The sequence below is a fragment of the Equus asinus genome, chromosome 16, assembly GCF_041296235.1.
Source record: "Equus asinus isolate D_3611 breed Donkey chromosome 16, EquAss-T2T_v2, whole genome shotgun sequence".
NCBI lineage: Eukaryota > Metazoa > Chordata > Mammalia > Perissodactyla > Equidae > Equus > Equus asinus.
In genome coordinates, this window is record NC_091805.1 from 38,612,501 (window position 1) to 38,635,248 (window position 22,748).

General features: G+C 35.6%; 1 pseudogene; it reads right to left on the reverse strand.

Annotated features, from left to right (window-relative positions):
* Positions 1–1,669: 1,669 nt before the first annotated feature.
* Positions 1,670–22,748, reverse strand: part of LOC106839707 (myosin-9 pseudogene) — a 34,539-nt pseudogene continuing 13,460 nt past the window's right edge.

Consider the following 22,748-nt stretch of genomic DNA (forward strand, 5'->3'; position numbering starts at 1 on the left):
TTCGCATTCAAATATAAAAAAATATAGAACTACATAAAATGTTTGTCAGAAATACATAAAGTTTATCCAAGCCCAATCTAATTAATGTAGGGTGGTAAAACCATCAAATTATCAATATATTTTGTGATATGTGGAAAAACTATATAAATGCTAAATATTAGTTTTCCATTCTAAAATTCTTGTATTTTATTAAATAATTACATTAATGAATATTTATAATTTATATATGAGTCAAAGGACTTGGATCCAAAATATATAAAAATTCCCAAAAAATACATTTTAAAAGAACATATAATTTCACTGAAAGAGGGAAAAGGGTAGGCCTAGGCACTTTCAGCAGAGAAAATGTAAATGCAAATAAACAAGAAAAATACATTTAGCTTATTAGTTACGGATTAAACACAAATGAATCACATATCACTTTATAACCTCTAGATTGTCAGAATTTTTTGAGGTCTGTCAACATCAGCAATAGCAGAGGGCATTAAGAATGGGTGTTCACACAGCTGGTGGAAGTCCATTTACCTGCGCCCGTTCTGAAAAGCAAATTTGCAGTGTCTGAGTAGGTCCGCTAAGCAGAACAAAGAGGATCACAAACTTCATTCACGTCACAGAGCAGCACTCCTCACATAGGCAACAATGACCTAAAACTGGGTATTAGGCATTCTGCTTAGCAGAACAGGGTAACCCTTCTGTGGGTCCAAGATTAAGCAACTCCGGTTGTAGGTATATTCTCTATCTACAATAGAGAAACTCTAAGATGTGCTCTTACATATGTGGATTAGAGAAAATTTGGAAACAAAGACCATTAAAATAGATATATTTGTGCATGATGCATTTGGTTAATGTTATAAACAAATAAAAATTATATTAGGATTTTAGAGTTATTAACATATGTAATATATGAATCTGCTCAGCCCCACAGCCTCGCTGTGCAGGATGGGCTGCCCTCAGCAAAGGAGGGAAGGGGCCATCACTGCACTTGAGACAGTTTAGAAGCAAGAAGGGGACAGTGGCACTGCCCACAGGGGTGGGGAGGAATTTCCCTCCCTCCCTGCTCCCAGCATGCTGTGCACAGAGGTGGGGTCCTGGGCATGCTCTTGTCAGACCACCCAGAGCCCACAGGAGTAGGGGTCCAAAGGGGCAAAGGGTGTGAGGTCACCGTGTGTGATTGCCAACAGCAAAGGAGGGGGGAAGGGAGGAACTGGTGGCGGAGGCAGGAGAAGGTGACGACTCTTCCTAGGTGTCGGGCTAGCAAAACTCCTTAGTCTGAAGAAAAACAGATTCGTAGAAAACTCTCTTGCCCATCCCCGGTGGCCTGCCCTCCTTGCCTCAACATCTTGTGCTTTTTGGCAAGAGAGGGCCAAGGATCCTGCTGGTCACTCTGCTCCCGGGGAGGAGCTGAGGACCCTGACTCTTTGGTATCAGATTCTGGGGGTGGGAGGGCAGCTGTAGGGGGCTGCAGCAGAGGAAGCCAAACGCCCTCCTCATGGCCTGGGGGGCAGACAGGGATATGCAGGCCTGAGATCCCCTGGCCTGGGGGGATAGAGTAGGGGTCACGGTCACAGCAGTGCCAAGAGAGTGGACAGGGTGCTGCAGGGGCTAGGAAGAGGAGGTGGAGTCGTCCCTTGGTTGGTCGCCCCTCCGTCTTGGGCAGCAGGAAACGTGGTTATTCGGCCGCTTTGGCCTCAGCCCCGTCGGCCTTGCTGTCTATCTTTTGGTGGAGCTGTCTTCAGTAGCTTTCCAGGCCAGCCGGTGGGGCACGGCAAACAGCAGGTCCCCATGCCTGAGCGTGTTCGCCAGCGAGCTGACCTTGTGGTTCCTGCCGGCGGCGGCCTCCAGCTTGCGCTGGAGGTTCGTGCGGGAGGCCTGGGTCCACCGGGCCTCCTCCTCGGCCTCCTCCAGCTGCCGCTGCAGCGGCTTCAGGTGGGTGGACGCCTTGTCCACCTGGTCCTTGCACTGCTCCGCGCTCCTCCGCTCATCAGCCACCTGCAACAGCATGCCCTTCACCTTCTTCTCGGCCCTCTGCACGGGCCTGTAGGCCGCCTGGCGCTCCACGGTCTCTTTGTCCAGCTGCTCCTCCAGCTACGCCATCTTGGCCTTCAGGGCAGTGATGCAGGCCTTGGACTGGGACTTGACGGTGCCTTCCATCTCCTGCAGCTTGACCTTCAGCTCCTTGTCCGGGCGCTCCAGCTGCTGCCGTACATTCTCGTCTTCTGGAAGTGACTGCGCTCGAGGTTCAGGGTGGTGTTGATCTGGTCCATCTGCAGGCTGGCCTTCTGCTGCTGGTCGTTCGCCAGCTCCGTGTTGCCCTGCTCCTCCTCCAGCGGGGCGATGCGGGCCTCCAGGCGCCGCTTCTCCTCCAATGCCAGGGCTCCTTTGTGGCCGCTGTTGGCAGTCTCGTCAACCAGCTCGTCCTCCTCCTGCTGGGGCTGGCGCTCAGGACGCTGGGCAGTTTCCAGTTCCTCCTGCAGCTGAATCATCTTGGCCTCCACGCACTTCAATTTCTTCTCGTTCTCCTTGGCCTTTGCCCCAGCTGCTGTTTGATGGCTTCCTCTCGGTTCTTGTTGGCAGAGTTGATGTGGGCCTCTAGGCCCTTCAGGTCCATCTCCAGCTTCTTCCGAGCTGCCACTGCCGTCGAGCACTGCTGCTTATCCTCCAGCTCTGCCTCCATCTCCCGCACCCATCTGACCAGCTGCTCCTGCTTCTCCTCACTCTGCTCGTCGCGGCCCTGCAGGTCCTGCTGGAACTGGGCCTTCACGGCCTGCAGGTTCACCTCCAGCCACAGCTTGGTGTCCTGGGTGGCCTGCAGCTCATCCTTCAGCTCTTCCAGCTGGGGCTTCATCTCCTCCTCCTGCTGCACCAGGGCCCGCGTGGGCTTCTCCAACTTGAGGACACTCTTGCCAAAGTTGTCCTTGGAGCTCAGGACATCTTCCATCGCCAGGCGGAACTGATTGTGGAACTGTTCCAGCTCCACCTTCTGCTCCAAGGCTTCCACCAGGGCCGGGACCAGCAACAGCACCTTGGTCTCCTTCTCACCGGCCTCCCCCTCGGCCGGGTCATGCTCCTTGGCATACTTGGTGGAGACAGTCCGCTGCTCGGCTAAGAGCTGGTCAAACTTCTGCTTCTTCTCTAGGTTTGAGGCGCTCTGCCGCTGGTGGTCCATGTCTACGAGCAGGTCATCTAGCTCATGTTGCAGCCATGTCTGGTCTTCTTCAGCTTATCATGGGCGGCCACTCGCTGCTCATAACGCTGCCCAGTCCCTCTAGCTCCTGCGGGAGCTTCCTCTTGGCTTCCTCTGCAGTTTGCAGGCACCCCACGCCATCCTCCATCTTCTTCTTCATATGGTCACCTAGGCCTGGAGGTTGGCAATTGGCTTCTCGAGGTTCTGCTGGCCTCCTCCTCCTTCTCCAGCTGTTCCTTGAAAGAGTTCTTCTCGTTTTGCCTAGGGGCCAAGCTGGAAAGGCCATGGGAACCAAATATATTTAATGGTTAAGGGATTTGTCCCAAGTCTGACAGCCAGAGAATCAGAAAGGGCCGGTGGTCCTCCCACACCATCTTGAAACTACTGGAGTACTAGGGCCCTGGGGTAGTTGATCTGCACCATTGACTCAGTATGGTTTTAAAATCTGCCATCTGCACAGATGTTTTTGAAAGGGAAAAAAAAAAGATTTTCTTCCCCCCCACCGCTTTTTGTAATAAATGATAAAATTCTAAGTCTTTACTGCTGTCTTTCCTTTGGAACCATGTTTAGAGGACAGTAGCTTGTCCTACACTGGTCTAGACTTGTTGCTGAATTTACCTGTATTTCTAACTGTTTTGTATATTGCTACATTTAGACTTGCTTATGGCAAAGAAGGCTTTTTTTTTTAAAGAAACTCTCAACAAATCATGAAGATACATGAAGGCTAAGAATGCCTAAAAAGCTCTGAATTCAGGTCCCAGTTGCTGTCACAAAGGAGTGAATGGAGCTCCCACCCCCCACTCCATTTTTTATATTATGAAAGTGCCTTAGCATGTGTCACAGCTGCCACCACTACAGTAAGCTGGTTTACACGTTTCCACTGAGCATCACAATAAAGAGTACCGTGTTCTATGAAAAAAGAAATATATATACACATATTTTCTAAAAATATTTTAAGAAGTAGTTGAGAAGGCTTTTACATCAGCTTTTAAATAGTGATTACCTCTGATTAGAAGGGAAATGAATGGGAACCATGAGGGTTTCTATGATATGTTGTGCCTCAACTGTCACTGTAATATTTTATATCTTTAAGAAAGGTCTTAGGTAAATATAAAAAAAGTTTTTAACATTTGATAAATCTGAATGGAGGGGAAAATGGTGTCAGTTTATCATACACTCTGTTTTATTTTCTATATTTTTGTTTGTTTAATATTTATCTTTAAATAAGAGAAAAAAGAAGTTATTATACCAGGTAGTATGTAGTTTTTAGGTAAAGCTTTGGTTCCTGTTTTCTCTTATCATAGATATATTACCTTAGATATATTTATACACAGATTCAGAGTAAATTTTAGGTATTTTCTTTTTCTGAAAGAGACCAGATTAATACATTCTGCATTTTTTCTATGAACATATATAACTATTCTTTGCATTTGAAACTACAGTGTTACATTCATCTACAGAGTGAAGCTTAAATATCTGCCAGTATTTCCCCAGGGTCAATTGCGTTTAGATTTATTTTCTTTTGAATTCTTTAGGAACTTCAACATGTGAGATTATGTCATTTGCTACTAGAAATAGTTAACTTCTGATATAGATTTCTTCTATTGCTTTTTTTTTTTTTTTTTTTTTGCCTAACTGACTTGTCTGGAACTTACAGTACAATGCTGAATAGAAGTGGTAAGAGAGATATCCTTGTCTTGCTCCTTATCTTTGGGGGGGGAGCTCTCAGTCTTCCACCATTAAGTATGATGTTAACTGTGGGATTTTTTCAGATGACCTTTTTCAGGCCGAGGACAGAGAAATGTTTTAAACACTGTTTCTTAACCTTGTTAGTGAGACATGTGGATAATACTTTATTCAGCTCATATTGGGTTTTCATGCTGTTTTTTATTTTTTTTATTTTATGTATGTCTATCATATGGTCAATTGGATTTGCAGGCCATAAAATATTTAATAACTTAAAAATTGATATTCACATAGTAAAATGGTTGACTAGCTATCAAATTTTAATTAAGTTAAATTTCTTACCATCATTAAAATAACAACTAAGTGATACACATATGAATAGATTCAAATAATAAATTGTTATTAGACACAAAATATAATTGTAATTGTGCCAAGAAGAAATATTATAAACTTAGGGTAATATTATGCTTCTCTTACATCCATTTTGATGGGCGACAAACCAAATTCAAAATTAACTGCTTAAAACAACAACTATTTACTATTGTTCACATATCTATGGGTCATGTGAGTATTCTGCCAGCCTTGACCAGCCTTAGTTCACCTCTGTTGATCCTTGTTGGGCTTGGCTATTCATCTGTGTTTTCCTGGTAGGCAAGTTGGGGACTTATTGGCCTAGGATGGCCTCATTCACATGCCTTGTATAATTAGAATGACTGTCAGTTTGGTTGATAAAGAGGTTGATGGGACTCTGTGTCTCCTATTCTCCAGTAGACTAGCCTAGATTATGGTGGCAGAGTTCTAAGAGTAGTAAGAAAATGAGTGAAGGTGTGAGGATGATGAGAGTTTTAGTGATATTTTTCTCTTTAAAGTTGGTAGACATTATTATGTTTATATATTGATTTCACATCAGATTCCAAAGAGTTCACATGAAAGAAAAGTACAAATGCATGGAATAGACAGTAAAGACTATAAACTTAGAGGAAGAGGGCGTAAATATGCACATTGTTTAATTTTTCATAAAAGCATTATGAAAGCTGGAAAAACATGAAATCCTTTATGCATATCACAGATCCTTGCATATAACAGACATTCAATAAATACTGTTAAATATGATTAAATAAATGGATGAATAAATGAATGACAACTAGGATGATAAGGAATGGTTTAATTCTAATGATGAAAACTGATCTGGATTTTGAGGAAAGAACACAGGCATTCCAGGTGTATGTATGGGTTGGCTGGGGGAATTGAGGATTGGTAGAACATGGCATAATATTCTGGGAGTGGTGAGCATAGTTGTGTAAAGAATATAGTTTTCTTACAACAGAGGAATGAATAATAATTTTGAGAAGATGATTTGACTCAACTTTGGTGAACTTTGAGAAAATAAGGAATGAATGTTATTTTTAAATGAGTACAAACATATTAGTAGTATTATTTTGGAAGACATATCTGAAACTTGTTTTTGAAGACATTCAAGTGAACAGAGTCTAAGAGCAATGGAGTCCAATTAGGAAGCTTAATTAATATCAAAGTATGAGAATAAAGGCTCAGGTTACAATGGCTTTAGAGCAAATAGAAAGCAAGAGTGAATGGATATTAAGAGCATTCTGGATAGAACATATTAGCTAAATATCTTGTCACTCATCCTTGTATGTCTTATTGGTATTTTATTTTTCCTAAGTGATCCCTGTTCTCCCGTGAGTATGCTTCTTTTGCTGACTTCTTTTCTCCCCTCTGACTATATTCTATCCATTTAGGTCACATCTCAAATACCTCATTTTCTATGAAACAATTATTATAAATTATATATATATTATGTTATATATTATATATAATATACATTATATGTATAAAAATTATATATATTGTAAATTGATTATACAATTTTATAATCAATGATTATAAAAATCCTCATTCCTTTTAATGCAAAGAATACCCTTTGTACTTTTTAGGGCACTAAATTGTCTACCTCATACTATAGTCCTTGTTTTTTCTTTTTGTTATCTAGATTGTGAGCTCCACAAGGCTAGAATTACATCTTATTGATCTTATTAACTTTTAAAACTTAATATTTTTTCTTTCAAAACATAGCCACTTAATAATAAATTTAACCAGTCCATGATGTCATTTCAATTGTAGGAGGAGAGTTCACAAATTACTGAGGTTTTCAGTCTGGAAAAACTGGTGAGCTATTGATAATTACCCAAATATTGACCATTTTATAGCTCTAAACCTCACTTCCCCTCAAAAGCCAAAACAAAATAATAGCTAAACATAGGAGGCTATGCAATAATTGGTGAAAATTTCTAGTGAATAATGAAGATGAGACTAGCTTGTATAATAACAAGCCGTATTTATATAGCGATTATATATATGATCTGATTTAATTTTCATACAACACTGGGAAGCAAGTATTATTATAATCCTCACTTTATACATGAAAGAAGAGACAGTGGAATTTGTCGTGCTGTGAATAATGGACTTAAATCTAAAATCTCGGCATTCTGACTCTCTATACAGGTTCCTTTCTTCTATGATACAGTTTATGTTATAATTTGATTATTATTTTCTTAGGTGTTTTTAGGAATGATCACATTATAACTTTTTACTAACAAATAAGGCAACTCATCTCATTTAAATTTTAATATTCTGACAATTGAACTGTTTCTAGCACTATTTTAAACTATGATATTCAAGTGATATTCGGTCAATAAATAGAATTTAGACTGCCCAAATCGTTGATTTCCCGTTTCTAGCTAAGATAATCTCTCTTCCAATCTAAAACTGACCTATGCATTGAAAATGAAAGGAAAGGAAAAAAGAACTAATTAAATAATTTTTGATGGTCAAGTTGTTCTGTTCTTGAATTTGATGAAATAGGAGATACTAGTGGGCAGGCACTTGAACTTCGAATATATCTTTGATGCGAAGTGTATCTAACGGCTTCTCATGGAACAGTTATGTGAAAGGGCCTCGCCACCACTCCATCTAGTCTCAACAGTTAGCTGCCAGTCTGAGTGCTTCCATACCATTAGAAAAATCTGCCAAGCGTTCAAAACCAATTGCACACAGGATGTCAAGTGTTGTCATGCCAGCTGTCCTTTCAGTCCTCAGGGGCTCTCACTGCCCATTTCCAGTTAAAAATATATCCTACTATATTGAGGGTTGTGCCTAGATAAACGTTACTATTTTATGTCCATCTCCCTTATTTAACAAAAATGAATACGATTGCCTGTGAATGACCAATAACTATCACAGGTCATAGAAGAAATTCTTGGCTATTATATTCTTCAGACTTCTATTATCAAGACAAAATCTCAAAGTCTTTGGGTTATTTTCCACAAAATCTTAGGTTTATTATTGAATAACTTTACTATCTAAGTAGAGAATGTTACTAATATGTCTTATTCAATCTAAGGGATAAAAATGTGGAAGCTAGTAGTGGGAGTGAATAAATTACTGAGAATATTTTAAAAGAGTTTCCTAAAATGATTAGTGTGGGCATATCATTTTAAAAATTTAAAATGTCTTTGGTTGACGTCCTTTAATGACTTCATCAAAATTTTGAATCACACTGATGACAACAAATCAAGGGCATACTTTGGCTAAGGAGAGTTTTAAGGTCTTTGAGACCGAGAAAGAAATGGAGTTTTGAAAATATTTGAACACAATGAATAAATATTGCAATGATAAGTATTAAATTCTAAGTTCTAAAATGTTTTAAAAGTTTGTAATTAAAACTTTATGGGGAGAAATAGTAGGAGAGCTATAAACTGCATCTTCTGACTTCAGCAGATCTATACTTTACTTACATAGTTAACGTTAGCAGACAGGAATTGATAATAACAAGATGAGTGATACAGAATTTAGAAGAAAGTATTGTGTGCATCAGACTGCTTAAAATGTATTGGAGTGTTAACACTATATGTTAATTAACATGCACACCCTAAATAATTATGTTATTTCTATTTTATCAGTTTAGTATCCACTACATATTCATGGAATTCAGTTAAGTAACTAGACGATTGAGGTAAATTAAATTCTACTTTCACTACTTTTACGTAAAAAAGAAGCAGATTTATTGGAAATTGAAAAATTTTAAAACATTATCAATCCTATATCTAAGTAAGAAATGACATAAACCAACATGAGATTCATCAATAAAAATATCAACAATATTGCTTACATGGTATTACATGCCCACTGTGTGCCTGTTCTGTCCACAGCACAATTATGAGATATAGGGAATATCAAGGTGTAAGGTATTATTGAGCACTTTCTGTATTTGTATTTATACTCTAAAAGCAGCTATCTTGGGTTTTCACAAATGGCTTAATCTAAGACAGAATTAATAAAATTAACAAGAGAACAAACAACATATTATGGAAATCCTGGAAATAGAAATATAATTGCTATCTAGGAATATCATAGGACATCTTCACGAAGACAGTAAAATGAATACCATATGAAATGCAGTAAAAAAAATTTAAATAGAAAACAATGTGATTAAAAACAGGGACTCTTGAAATTTTATTGAATAGTTGGCAAAAGACAGAAGTACTTTTTGGATGTGGTGTATTTATAGGTAGGTAGGAAATAAGACTGAAAAGGGAGTTTTGATTTGGATTAAAAAAGGACACTGAATGTAAAGTTAAGGATTTGGGGTTTTATTTTTAAGTAAAGAGATGTCACCAAGATTTTCAAGAAATAGTGACATGAATATAATCCTTCTAAAAGGAAGTTTATCTTGTTACAGTATGGTGAAAGATATTCTTCTTCTTTTCTTAAACCACTTTACTGAAGTATGATTGACATACAAAAAGCTGTATATATTTAATGTTTACAACTTGATGAGTTTAGAGATAAGTACATGCCTATAAAACCATCACCACAATCTATGCTATAACCATATCCATTACCTCCAAAAATCTCTTCCTGCCCTCTTTATTATTATTATTATGATAAGAACACTTAACATAAGACCTACCCTTCTAGCAAATGTTTAAGTATTCTGCACAGTATTGTTAACTATAGGCATTATGCCATACAGTAGATCTCTAAAACTTAACTCATCTTATATAATTGAAACTTGCACCCTTTGACTAATAATTCCTCATTTTCCTCTCCCTCCAGCCCCTGGCAACCACCATTCTACCCTCAACTTCTATGACTTTTGCTATTTTAGATTGCTCATCTAAGTTGCATCATGTAGTAGTTGCAACAATAGGGATGAATCTAGAGGATATTGTCCTAAGTGAAAAAAGCGAGAAAGAGGGTGACAGGTATTCTTTAGTAGAATAACCAGTGGGTAACCTAAAAGTAAAGATACGTAGAAATTAATTTTTAGAATATTAAAGATTATTGGTAAGGATGAACTGAACTGCATTTGCTAAAGGTGGGAAAGCACATTATTCAAAGGAAGTTATAATGTTAGAATCTACAGAAATCAATATAGATACCATATGATCCAGCAATCCCACTTCTGGGTATAAATCCAAAATAAATGAAACCAGGATATCAAAAACATATCTGCACTCATATGTTTATTGCAGAATTTTATGCAATAGCCAAGATATGGAAACAACCTAAGTATCTATCAACAAATGAATGAATTCTAGAAAAATCATGTGAAATAGAATTGTCTGTGACCTAAAAGTTGTAACTTGAACAAATTGACAAGGAATTAAACCTCGATTGTTTTTGCCAACTAATTTTGAGGACCTATAACCATTTATCCTACACTACCTAATAAGCTAATCTTGTAATGTCAGACAAATTATGTTACCTGTGTGTCTCAGCTACCTCACCTAAAAATCCTGATTGTTTTGAGTGAATGCGTGAAATATTGATTTCATGGATTTTCGTCACTCTGTTTTATTCTTTTTTCTTTTTCTCTTGTGACTGGGTTATTTCAAAGTTCCTGTCTCCAGATCACTTCTATCTTCAGTTTGGTCTATTCTGCAGTAGGTGTTCTCTAATGCATTTTTCAGTTCATTCATTGAATTCTTTAGTTCCAGAATTTCTGTTCGATTCTTTTTAATGATTTCTATATCTTGCAAAATTTTTCATTTTTTCCCTTTATTATTTTCCTGATTTCTTTGAATTGTCTTTTTGTGCTGTTTTGTATCTCGTAGTTTCCTCAAATCAGCTATCTTGAATTTATTATCAGCTAACTCACAAAATTCCTTTGAGTTGTTACTGAAGGATTATTATCGTTTGGTGATGACATGTTGTCTGGATTCTTAATGCTTCTTGGAGTTTTGTGCTCTTTTTACATTTGAAATAACTATCACCTTCTCAGATCTTTACTCGGTGTTTTCAGGTGCGAGATATTTTTCATTGAGCCAGCCTTGTACAGACACACTTGCTCTCTGCTTCTTGCTCCTTCTTGTGGCAGAATTCTTAAGCTTATATGTGTCTCTTGTTCTTACAACTCACCAGGCTGGCTGCTGGAAATCTCTCTTTTGTTCTCTAGAAGATGATGATACAGTTCAGGTTAGTGGTTTCTCCCTTGTCCACAATCCCTGGTCTGATTTCTGAGGGCACTCTCTGTCTGCTGGAGCTCAGCCTTGCTGCTGAACTTAGATGTGTGCACAAGGAGCCAGTCACAGAGTGGGAGGAGGTGCGGCTATAGCACTGGTGCCTTGGGGATGCCTGCAGGCCAGGTGGAGGTATCCTCAGGTGAGGTTCTCCCAGTGGCTCATGAGTGGGCTTCCTGCTGGAGTCCTGAAAACAGTCAGCAGGAACCTTGTCCCTTTAATGCCCTTTGATATTCTTATCAGCCTCTTCCCTGATCTCCTCCCTCTCCCAGTCCTGGAGGTCCTGCCTTAATACTCTGGGTGCCGTGGAAGAGACACACCTTTCTCCAGCCAGTTCCCACACAGCTGGAGTCGCTGAGTTCTCACTCATCACTGTCCTCTTCCCTCACAGGAGAGGTCACTGCTTGCTAATTATTGTGTCACATTGTGGGAGAGCCTGGGTTGGCAAAGTTTCTCTTCTCCTCTGCAATGCATCCAAACTCATATATTTTTTTTTTCTCCAATGGAGTGCTGGAATCTCTCCTCAGGAAGGCTGGACTTCTACAAAAGCTTTCTCATCTTTGGGTGTCTGCTCAACTCAGCACTCTTCAGGTTTTCCCTGACCACGGCTGAGAGGGGCTGGGGCCAGTTCACTGATTCTTGCTGGGTCTTCCTATTCCCCTATGCATAGGTGGGAGAGACTCCTTCCGGGCTCATTGGCATATGGTACCAGATCCCACAAACCCGACACAAGTACTTTTGTTCATGGATGGATGCCCAAATTTTGTTGTTAAAAAGGAAGGGCAAAAAAGATTGATGTTTTATGCTGCAACGATGCTGACTTCACTTCTGTTATATTTCCTGGCAGACTTCTTTTGCACATGTACCCTATTGCTAAAGAAACTGAGGGAAGTAACCACCTATCCAAACCAAATATGTACCAGGAAGAAAGTGATGATACTTTCTATGCTAGGATTAGATAAAAATTTGCATTTAAGCAGAACAAGTGTGTTCTTATCTTTTAAATGAGACAATATAACATCATGATTAAGACTATAGATTTCTAGTCAAAAATATGTTGATTCTGACACTTTCAAGCATTACAGACCTATGTAACTCGCTGTAAAAAAGTCTCATCAATTTTAAATGCAGGCCAATAGAATGGTTGTTTTAGGAGATAATAATACAAGGATTATCAATTTTTTTTGACAGAAATCTCCGTACATTAAAGATTTTTAAAAAGTAAATGCAATAAACATACAATTTTTACATATTTTATTTGCCAGCTTTAATTTTTTAATATGAATAGTGTTTTGAAGAACTATAGAAGGTGTGATTGTGTGATTTGGTTATTAAAAGAAAGACTATGTCCTGTTTTGCAAACATACCATATTTTTATCTTCATGTAGGTTACCTACACTTGGAATTTATTTACTTTAATTGCAAGCTAATCAACTCCAGAAATGTAGGTATGTGCAGCTTATATAACGATGATACTTTTTGATAAAAAGTACTATTTGATATTTGGTAAATGAAAATAATACATATGACATAAGCAATGTATAAGTCATTAAAATAAACCAATAACTGTGAAACGAGCAGTTAGAATTTTACCAAAACCACTGCAATTACTTCAGCCTACTGATATATGTGCTTCAATTTAGTTCTGTTTCTCTGCCTCCATCTCCTCCTCTTTCTTTTTGAAGAAAATATTTTTTCCACATAAGTATTGTTTTAAATCATATATTATTTAGTTTTGATAGTTTTTCAGCTCTATGAAATGATATAATGCACTAATAACCTTTAAAATATGATTTTTTAACATTATATATCAGGAATCCATCCACGTCATTGGGGTACCTGCGTTTCATTCACTTTCACTGCTTTGTTATATTTCATTTTGTTAATCTATCACAATGTGTTGATATATATTTGACTTGTTTGAAAGAATTTTCATTGCAAAAAAAAAGTTCTGCAATGAATATATTTCTTAGATCATATCTGCATGAGTTTCCCCAGGGGACACTCGTTAGATTAAAATTTGTGGTTCACCTCCAACGTCAAATAATGGCAACTGCTTTCATAAAATATTGTCCAATTTAGACTTTCATGAGTAGTATATAGATTTCCCACATCCTTTCTGTTATCTTATATTTTAAAACTTTTTAATTTTGGACCATCTAGTGTTTGTAAAGTAGTATTTCATTCTATTCTTAATTTTCATACTTCTGCTCACTACTTAGGTTTAATACATTTTCATATGTTTGTCACCATTTGTAGTCTTCTTTTCTGAAATTGATTACATTTTTTAGAGATTATCTTCATTTTTTCTTACATTCAAAACCAATATATAAATGTAGGTAAGAATCCTTTATTACTTATACGTATATTACAAAACTTCTTACTTCAGCTTGACTGCTCCTGTTTATATTTTTCCATAAACAAAATCTCTTCACTTTTATGTGGTAAAATTCACCAATTATTATTCTGATTTGTATACTTTCTGTTTCTTAAGAAATCCTATCATAACCCAAACAAAATTTCTACCGTAGTCAAAATTTGTACAGTTTTACAAATAACATTTAAATATTTAATCTATTATTGAGTAATATCTGTATACAGTATGAGGGGTTATTCCCTCCTCTTTTCCTTTCCCTCCTATAAAAATACCCTTTGCCCCACCACCATGTTTAGGATAGACTTTTCTTTCCTAGAGATCTCCAAAGCTAGCTGCCACGTATCTCAGGTGTCATAGGTTTATTTCTAGGATCTACAGTCTCTTCCACTGGTCCATTTTTTTAACCCTACCCTAATACCACATTCTGTTCCTAACAATAGTGTTATGGTCAGTCTGATATTTGGTAGGTATATCAGCTATCCTTTCATAAGAGGCCCTCATCTTGTGTTTCTTATTCAAGAATATGTTGGTTCATTATGCCCATTTCCTCTTTCACAAAAATATTAACATTAATGTCCTCAAAAAACTCTTTCAGATACTGATTCAAAATGCAGTAATTTTATAGAAAAATTGGGGGATGACTGATATCTTTACAATATTGAGTCAATCTAGTCGTGAATATAATTTATCAGAAAATTTATTTAGAAATTCTTATAGCCTTTAGTAATGTGTTATATTTTCTTTATAAAGGTTTTGTACATTTTATATATTTATTGTTATATACCTTAATTTTTCGTATGATTGTAAAATTATATTTTTGCATTTATGTTTTTGAACTCTTTATTGGTGCTGTATTGAATTGCATCTATTTTTTTGTGCTTTGAACCTACAGCAAATATTATCACCAGATTCTGCCATTAATTATAATAAATATCTGAGATAAATTGAAAGTTTTCTGCAGTGTTAATGTGATCATTTGTGAAGAATGAAGGTTTTTTTTATTCTTGTCCATCTTAACACCATTTTATATATTTTCTGGCGTTTTTTCACTGGCTAGAAATTCTACTACAATGTTAATTAGAATAATTAACATTGGTGGTATCTTTGCTTTGTGATGATTTATAAGGAAACATTTCTGCCATTTCAACATTAAGAAAAATAATTGTTGGATTTGGGGGCTGGTACAGTTGCGACCGCTCATGTTCACAACTATGCCTCAGGAAGAGCAAATATTTGGCTCTAAATAAATATTTGTTGAATTAATGAATTAATGGAGTAAAAGATATGAGGAATTAGACTAGGGTATCATCTTATTTATGTAAGATTCATGCTTGTATATGGGCAAGGAAAACATTAAAAAGAGCATTAAATATATTTTAATTTACTCCCATAAAATAATTCCTATGGAAAAGAGACTTCAACGTTTCTTCATTACTTATTATACGTGTGCATATTTGATAGTGTATATATCTGAGCACCAGTTACCAGATCTGAGCTAGGGGAAAACTGGCAATGCTTCTGAAGATTATTCAAAGCATGGTTTAAGGTGACTACCACAATTACTGGCTTCATTTTCCCAGAAAGCTTTTCTGTGGACTGTAAAAGCTTAACTAAATGTTAGCAACCTGACAGGCTGCACCTGCAAAAGGAATATTTTATTTCTAAATTACTATTCTGTAGACCTCATAATATTTAATCTTTTAAAGTGCTATGGTGATTCAGAGTAGATAAAATTGAAATGCATGTTTTCCAGAAGACAGGGACTGAAACCTATTAAGCCAGAAAACCTAGACCATTAATTTTCCTCTACCGTCTGTAATGGGAGGTTTGTGATAGACTTGTGACTGATCCCTTTCCTCAGAGATCATTTCCTGGCTCTTTCTGTGTTCCAGAAGATGTAATATCATTCCCCTGATAATAGATATTTGTTACTTAGCAACAAGCTCTACTTGTGTATACTACAATTCATGGTTAATATATCTACACGTTCTCTCCAAAAATGAATAGTTATGATGCTTTAGGTTGAAATAATACTTAAATTGAACTGAATATTTTAAAAATTCAAGCAAGTTCTACTAGCAGCTCTGAAAAAAGAATGTTAAACTGTAAAACAATCTAAACCTAAAATAACATAAACATGTTCAGTTCGAATAAGTATCAACATCTGACTACTTTGGCTTTTAAAAGTTTAAATTGAATAAAAGTCAAAGTAATAAAAAGGGTATGTTTTCTTTAGAAAATGAAATGGGGGGGTGCAACTTCATTTGAATGGATTTCTTCAATTGAAAGATATAGGTCCAACTGTAAAATCAGAATGACTAAATACTGATGAGGCTGTTTGAAAGCTGACTATGACTTAAGATCACTTCAAGAAGAGAATATTTGTGAGGAAAGTAGAATTTTCTGGCACTCCATTTTTTTGTGACATTTTATGCATTTTGGCTCAAAAATAAAATAAAATAACATACCAAAAGATAAAATAGAATCTTCTACAAATTAACCAGTCAAAAAATAAATAAGGATGATTCAAGACTAAAGTCTTCATTACAATAAAGAATTAAGTAGAAACTGGATGATATTTTGAGAGGAAAGCCAGGTAGGAAATTTATGCACAGCTAGAGTGTTGCATATTAAATATGATTAATCCTGATTTTCAAATTAAATAACAACAATAATGTAAAGCCTGCAGTCATTACATTATTTCCCCAAAAAGTAATTACTCATTAGTTTTTTATAGATTGTGAAGGAGGTGACATAGCATTTAAATTTTTGACAGCATAACTTTAGTTTTTAGAAACATTAGTGACTAAATGTTAAGTGCTGGTATTTTGCTAGTCATATAAAAGAGGGTACTAAAATGATTGATGTGAAATACCGTCTTGTCAAGTTGTCCATTTGATATTTAAATTAGAAATTTTAAAAATGTATGATAATGATTCCTATGCTTCTGCATTGTCACGAACCCTTTTAAAATATAATTAAAGCTAAGATTCTAACCCAGGAAACTGGACATATGTAAAAGTGGTCTTAAGTAGTGTTTCAGTATTTACATTACAGAAGTCAAATAAAATACGATATTTAGTGAAAAAGTATTATAACAGCTGACATAAACAACTATAATTTTGCTCTTCTGATGTCATGATGATTTGAATATTCAATGTGCTTTTCCTCTGCCAATAATAGATTTTTAAATGGCATGAAGCAAGAAGGAATTGTTTTGTTTCTTATTATTCATACTCTTCAGCACCATCCATACGAAATTTCTTTTAAGCAGAAAGAAGTCAAATTTTTGTGCTATATGAGGTTTTAAAGTCAAATTCTCTGCATTTAAGAGTATGTTATTTTAGACCTCTGTTAAAAATGTCAGAGGGTGGGTATGAGGAATAAAATTTGAAGAGTGGTAATATTTGATGTATTGAAGTTCAGACAAAAACATTGATTTCTATTTGAAAATTAAAAGAAAAAAGAATTCCATTTCTTATACTATAATCTTGCTCTTGCCACAAGTTTAAGTTCCAGCAATTACCACCAGGATGTTTAGATCATTTCTAGTGTGCCCTAATATATATGTCTTACCAGTATATCCTTTAACGTTTGTGCCTAGATTCAGTTTATTTGATTATTATTTATAAATTAATTATAACACAATTTCAACCTTTGTGGTGGCCATTTAGTTATCTTTTCTTATTTTAGAGTCAAAGAAAAAAAGACAGGTTAAGGAATTCCTTTTTCTCTAGAACTATTTCATATCTTGCTTCTTCATTTTATTTACTTTGCATAAACATGTAAAATTTACTAAATGATAGCTCTTTATTATTAGAATATTTTAAACAAATATTCTAGGTAAGATTCAATTTATTATATTGCATTTTTTGATTTCCATAATTATAATAATTTAAATGTTACATATTATAATTAGTCCCATATATACAGAAGATTTTCCTGAGGAACAAATTTATTTTATCAAAAAATAAATTGTGTGTGAGCATATCCTATGTGTTTGACATATTGAAAATGTATGAAATACCAAAATATCTCATTTTCTCAAGATTCCAGAACAAAGCAGACTATATAGTCCTGGGTATTTTACTAGGCTGTTAACTTAATATCCAATGGCATTCATTGAAAGTTAAGTTTTGGGAATAAACCCCAACTATCTTCTATAACATCAATAGTTATTTTATTCTCTGGAATTCTGGCACAAATAAAATTTATTATCCACTCTTTTTCAAGTGAACTGTACATTGTTTTACTTTTATGTGAATAAACTCTACTGGGAAATTTCCATATTCTCTTGTCTTCTTTGAAATACCTTTCGCTATCAATTTTTGTGTCTCATCAGTGGCACCAAGTATTGTCCTTTGGATAAAAAAGATGTTGTTCTGTTGTTCTGATCAAGTTCTGTCCAATTTATGCAAAGTAGCTGTTAATGGGTGTAGGGTTGTGCATATCATCTGTTCTCTCCTGTCTGGGGATTTTAATTAATCCATCCAGTCTTTCGCTGATCCGCATGATACTGGACAGCCACCATGTGTCCACGTAACCTAGATGCTGGAGATATGATGGTAAATAAGGTAAAAATTACCCTTTCCTCATGGAACAGATGTATTCTGTAGTCACAGAACAGAGTGAAGCTAACTGCCTCTGTTGGGGAACAGGGAGAGAGCCAATACTGAATCTTAGACAGATTGGTGTACTATTCCTACTCAGCTAACCAGCCAGAGATTCCAAATGAAATAAGAGGCTTTCATTGTTATTTTATTTTCACTATTTCTCATTTTATTCTTGTTGATTTTCTGTTAACAGTGAAGGGCCTGAGAATTTGGCCCCATTTGTATTAATCTAATTTGAAAGAATTATCAAAGTAATTCCCCAGTGGCCATATTTCCTTAAACCATATGATGATTCTTCTGCCAGTGACATTAATATCATGAACTGGATGAAAGTTGTAAATTTCTCCAAATTTAGAAGTAAGACACCATAGCACTTCTCATATTTCACTGCTTGGTATTTGAACTTCACAACTCAGCCTTTCTGGAAGTGCTCTGCTTCCATCCCGCAAGCATCAAATTCAAAGGCAGGTGTTAAGGAGCTTCGAAGGCTTCATAAATTTAGTGTCTTTTACTATCTGTTCCCCCCAAACAAACACTGCTTCTAATTACTGAGTGGCAAGCATTCAATTTAAGATGTTTAGTTTTCTGCCAGTTTTTCTGTACATAATTACTTGATCTATTAACTTGGAACTAACTTGATACGTAACATTATTTTTATAATTAATTCAGTTATATGTGATTTTTTTCTTAACAAGAAATATATTTCTTTTTATGAAGTTGCCTCTGACATTATTTCAATGCCAAAATTAAAGATATTGAGCTTGTGTAATGTTGTAATTTATTTTTGAAAACAGGAATGAAATTCTGGCAGCTGTGCTAATCCAGGAGACCATCACTACACAGCATGACATAATTTCCAGTTCAGCAACCAGAAGTTTGTTAAGATCATTAGAAATTGAAACTGAAATAATTCATTTTATTTGACACTGATGGATTAAAATTAAAATATAAATGAATTAGATATGTTATAGATAATCAGTTTCCAAAACTCCACTTAACTTGAGTGTCAGACTTGGAGTGCAAATTTCACATCAAATATTATTTTATGACTTTCCATGACAAACAGATGGTCCCCACTCTGAGAGAGAGGAAAGGAAAAAAACCAAACACCCCTTTGTAAATTTTCAAAGTAGCATAGAGCCAATTTAAAATATCTTTTAGCTCTAAATTTAAATAAATGATGGGCCAAATTCAATTAAACATGTCTGGTGCCCAAACCATGATTGTCCAAGATGCCACAGGGCCTTCATCAACTGGAATTGTCATGTGAGGTATAGGATCTCAAACGAGTCAAATGAATTTTAAGTAAAACAACCACTTTAATTAAGATTTTTGGCAGTGATTCAAGATACTATAATTATCTAGTAATCTTTTTCAAAAGTATTCACAGATGAATCAGCAAATTTAAAATGCTTAGTTAATATTGTAGTCATTTACAATTATATGAAATGTATTTTTAAGTAAGTGAAAGTACAGTATAAAACTTCTGCATCAAGATTTCTACATATCAGCTTTATTAGTTATATCCATATGATGAAAGCAAATGAGATGGTAACAGTCATTGTCTTCTTCCCTTTAGACTATGTTAAATCTCCACGAGTGTCAAACCAGAAATGTGTGCCAGTGCTTTCCCGGGTCCGCAATTTAATATTTGAAGCTTTTAAAAAATAGATGAACGACCATCATCACAAAATTCTGATTTTATTTATTTTTGGCTTGAGGTTTTGGATTTTTTTTTATGTTCACAGATTAATGAATTGATAAAATTAAGAATCACTTTTATAATTTAGTAAATTTAATTATTTCTTATATTCAATTTGTCACCTTAAATCTAAAAATAATATATCCTCTAAAATAACTTGGTTGGAAATGAGACAAAGGTCTTTGGGCAAAAGTGCTAACAACTTATATTGGGGAAATTTTAAAAAATAATTTAAGTTTATTGTCTAACAAAGTAATACACAAAAGAAAGAAGTTCTCATTAAACATAGTGAAAGTAATATTTGCATTTATTTTTATTCCTTCCTGAAACCCTTAAGAATAGCAGTAAAGAGAAGAAAACAGAAGAGATGTCAACATAAATTGTGATGTTGAAAATTAGATGAGAAATCCTAAATGATTTACGTTTCAGCCTTCTACATTTGGTTAAATACTCTCAAAGGAGGAACCAACACAAAGTAAAGTAATTTATAATACAGTTTCTCAGAAAGATTCAGGAATTAGAGACATCAATTATCTCTGAAGGCCAAGGTTCTGGTGGAGCTGAAAACAGAAGGATTTGAGTGAAATGGAAAAACTGCACAGTGAGACTTGCTAATTCCATGCCTCCATCTGCACAGTCAGCAGATGACTCCTATCTAGACAAAAGACAGGTTATACTGTTTGGAAAGGCTGATACAGACTATCTCTAAAATCAGCTGTGGGCCAACATGACCCTCATTCATTGAGAGATGAAGTGAATGTTTGGATATTACAGAATGAGAGTGCCAGCTACTAGGTATCCCCACTTTTTCCTGTCACCTCATACCCTGCCCTATCAAGATACTGGATTATTTCCTCTGGGGCAAGTTTCTGACTCAGAAAGAAATTCCTATTGATATTTGGAAGTCCCCCAAAGAACCGGTTTTATTCCTGTCTAAACATCATTTAGAAGTCCAATGGTTCACCAGCTCCACCAATTTATACAAAATGTCTTCTCAGTTTTAAAAGGACTCACTCTTAAATATGTGGAGATAACCCGTAAATATCTCACCTTTGAAAAGAGGTTCTAAAATGAAAGATAAAGAACAAAATACGTAAATAAGAAAAGTAAATTGGATATGAAACAAAAATGCAAGAGGCAGAAGAAAATATGAAAAGAGAACTAAAATCACAATTAATATACAGAGATGATGAAAATAACTTGCATTCGTAAATCAACAATAGGATGCCCTCAAAAGAGTGAAATTCAAAAGTAAAGAAAGAACTCTTGGAAATTAAGAATATTATTACTCCAACAAATGCTTGAAAGAAAACTTACACAGTATTGGAGAATGTAGATAGTGAGGCGGGGCTATAAAACAGTGAAGGATACTGAGTGAACTTAGAAGAGCAGTCCCAGCCACTTATTACGGGACTTACATGTGTATCAAAAAGAGAGAACAAAGAAAATACAGGGATGAATTGTCCAAGAAAAATTTCTAAGACATGATAGGATTTTCTAGATTTAAAGGGTCCAATAAAAGCTCAGTATAGTTAATGCACAAAGAAATATCACAAGGCACATCAATGTGAAATTACAGAAAACTTCGAAATAACTGACAATCCTAAAAAAGTTTCAGTGAGGAAAAAAAAATAAGATCACATAGAAAGCCTCAGGAATCAGAATAGCACTGTGTGTAAACAGTAAGAAAAGCACAAAGACAATGTTGTCCAAATAATGCATAAAATAATTTACACCCTGGAATTCTGTAACCAGTTCAATCATCAGGCTAGCTCTTTCTATGCTCCTGCTTATGCCATTATACATCACTCTCCGCCTGAAACAGAAAATTCAAGAAACTTCGATGATCTTTACTAATTTTCATATTACTTCTTTGCTTTGAATCCACAAAGAAATGCACAAATGTTACATTTTTTTTCTTCCTGTGAATCACCTACACATTCTTTAAGACTAAACTCTGTCTCACCTCATTCTGGTAGCCTTCTATGAAATAATACTAGATGTTTCTTCTGGGTTCTCATATAATTTATTATTCATATTTCTATTACTATATTTTTATTTTTACTTTCTTTTTACATTACTTTCTAATTGTCTTTTAAAACATTAGTCTCTTTTGTCTGGCATAAACCTTTTAAAGTAAGTAATCTATATTTGTTTAAGCTTCAACAGAATCTAACACAATGCCTATTACATAGACTATACTCAAGTATTGAAGGGAAGAGTACACAGGTTTGAAGTTTTAAAGAAACACATTAACAAGGAAAAAAGATAACTTTCTGTAGATGGAGAAAAGTTTCTCCATAGATTTACTTTTTTAGAATCCAAATAAAAATCTGACTGATTCTATCTGTATCATTTTAAAGAGGAAAGAGAAATATCAGAACCATTACCTTCAGAAAGTGAAGTTCCAGGTTCTTACTGAAAACCAACAAGTCAAGTCCCAACTTTTGGAAAAGAGCATAAATATACAGTATTGTCCATTCACTTCAAAGCATAAAGAATAAATGATGATGAGAAGGATTATTAAAAGCTAGGCTAACTTAGTTTTCAGCTTTATATACTCCAGGACAGGTAGGGAATTGGAGAAAACAGCAGAAGCACACAAAGATTGCAACACAACAAATTTTTAACCATATCTGTGACA